Raw genomic sequence first — 2908 nt, 5'->3', positions numbered from 1 at the left:
AACCCTAAGGGCAGATGGGCCTTAGGGCCCATGCCTGGTGCGCCTCCCTCTCCCCCTCCCCTTGGCCGCCCCCTAGATGGGATCTAGGGGCTGCCGCCACCCCTAGGGAGGGAACCCTAGGTGGGGGCGCAGCCCCTCCCCTCCCCCTATATATACTTGAGGTTTGGGGCTGCCCAACACATGTGAATTCTTCCTTCTTGGCGCAGCCCTACCCCTCTCCCTCCTCGTCTCTTGCGGTGCTTGGCGAAGCCCTGCTGGAGTACCACGCTCCTCCACCACCACCACGCCGTCGTGCTGCTGCTGGATGGAGTCTTCCCCAACCTCTCCTTCTCTCCTTGCTGGATCAAGGCATGGGAGACGTCATCGGGCTGTACATGTGTTGAACGCGGAGGTGTCGTCCGTTCGGCACTAGGATCTCCGGTGATTTGGATCACGACGAGTACGACTCCTTCAACCCCCTTCTCTTGAACGCTTCCGCTTAGCGATCTACAAGGGTATGTAGATGCACTCTCCTTCCCTTCGTTGCTGGTCTCTCCATAGATAGATCTTGGTGACACGTAGGAAATTTTTTGAATTTCTGCTACGTTCCCCAACAACTTATACAAGACCACTATGAAAAATACACTTTGCATCTGTACAAGGCCACCAACGGTAATTGAGACAAAAGTTAATGATATTTTCTCATACTAGCAACTTGTTTAATATTTGCGTGCATGCAGTCATAATGACACTCCACTCATCTTTCTATCCCTTCCTTGCATGCATGCGGTGTATTAATGATCTCGGTAAAGAAAAGGGTTTACAAAGCAAGACATTAAATTTTACTTTGGTACTTGTAATATGAGCTTGTGACCTTGTATATAAAAATGGAGGGAGTACTAAATTAGCCTTATCATGTAGTGCTACCAACTCAGCGCCTAGGGCATCTTTTTTTGGCTTTGAAGGTAGAACAGAAGTTCGCTTCCCGGTGCCAAAGGTGCTGGTGGAGGATTCTACTACAATGCTACCAAAGATCCACCAGGTCGCAAAGAGGATCATATCTCTGAGGTGGATAGCCTAATGCCTTGTTTCACTTAGCCCAAACCATTACGTGGAAATCAGGTTACCCCAACCATTGGTTCTCGAAGTAGAACCATTTGGAGTTCCCTCATCTGAGTCTAAAATGAGTGAACAATGGTCGAACCCGGGATGCTGATGGTGTCGCAGGGAGTAGAGTAGTCACCAAGTAATTTGAATTCAGACAATTGACACCGCCTATCCAACTGTCTGAGCCGTCTAATGTTCCAAACGAGTAAATTCATTACACCTGAGGGGATCGATACCCCACCCATTTGGATGATTGTCATGAGGTATGGCGTGTGCCCTTCCCGCCTTTGGGTTTGTACCTGACGACTCCGTGTTTGTTCCCCCTAGCGTTGTCCTAGATCCAGATAAAGGCTCATGAGTCTCAATTATAATACTTTAGTTTAGCCTCCCAAGCTTTTGGTTTAGTGGCTCTAGTGTGTAGCAACGCATCCTTTTGATGTGAACATGTTGGAGAAATCACTCCCTGAGGCTGCTTAAGCCTCCAATCTCAATTTTCTTCAAACAAGTTCAATTCCCTCTCAATGTGCCATGCTGAAGCATTGGATGAAATAACTACAAGGGACACCTGAGTTGGTAGCCCACACTGGCTCCTCCTATAGTCATTCCCTTCAAAGTAGCAGAATACTAGATCCTGGATGCTGAATCCCAACATCATCAGCTCCAACGACATCCTCACGCCTGGACAATGCAATGTGTTGCGGCCTAGTTGTTTGCATGGGAAGCACATTTTTTTGGAGCATTTGTCTGGTAATGGCCTGAAAGCCGTAGCTAAAGCAAGTGACCTCCCCTGCCAGCACGTTGAGCCCCTAATCCGTGCATCCTACTGCTTGCCCCTAAGGCTCCATGTTGGATCATGCTTGGTGCTTGTTCTTGTTGTTCTTTACATGGAGCTTGCAGTTGACTAGACCGGACCTAGTTAGGTCCTCCCATACTGGGATTCCTTGTTGGCCCCTCCACCGAAGCACCGCCATTGAAGCCCCCACAACCCTCGGTTTTTGCTTCCCAGGAGGAACCCGAGGCCGATGGAGGAAGGGGTCTAGGAGGAGATGATGGGAGCAAGGGTTCAAAGACCTCCTCTGGTTATCATCCTGCTAATCAGAATTACCACCCTCCCACGTCAACAACTGATGCAGGTCTTGCTCATGCCACCAGTCCTCCTCATCATTACCGCTATGCTCCTTGGTTCTCTTGTTGTACCAGTCGCGCTCCTCCTCCATCACGACGTCCTTGAAGAAGAAGGGAGGCGAGAGTTTGGAGTGGCATGGAAGAGGTGGCGAAGGAGACAGAGAAGGGAGGCCGCATGCCCTCAATCCCCACCTGTGAATCTTAGAGTTTTTTCTTGATGAGAACTGACCAATTTGGATCCCGAATGGACATTTTTCTCGAGGGGCACCAGAATTTGTGGTTACCACGGTAACCGTGAAATACCGTAAAAAATCGGATGAAAGTTAAAATCAAATTTTGAATTCAAATTTTTTTACGTCGATATAGATATATATTTAACTCTTAGAGATCACTACGTTGCCCTACTGTAGTGGCTGCTCACCTGCAGCTGCCGCTTGTCGTGCATCGCGAGTTCAACCACTCTTAGATGCCACAATTTAAATTTTCTTTTACTTTTGGATGCATCCTCAAAAAGAAATAAAAGAGCGAGCAACTCGAACCCGAGACTGGCTGCAGCAGAGAGCATGTCCTTGCCACTACGCCATGACTAGTAGTGTTGTTATAGTAGAGATGCCATATATTTAACTAGAAGGTTAGCGTTTGAGTTCAATTTTTTTTTTAAATATTTGAATTTGTTTCCTCGGTATGAGTGTATTTC

Source organism: Triticum dicoccoides, chromosome 4A, assembly GCF_002162155.2.
Source record: "Triticum dicoccoides isolate Atlit2015 ecotype Zavitan chromosome 4A, WEW_v2.0, whole genome shotgun sequence".
NCBI classification, from domain to species: domain Eukaryota; kingdom Viridiplantae; phylum Streptophyta; class Magnoliopsida; order Poales; family Poaceae; genus Triticum; species Triticum dicoccoides.
This window is presented reverse-complemented; position numbering follows the sequence as displayed.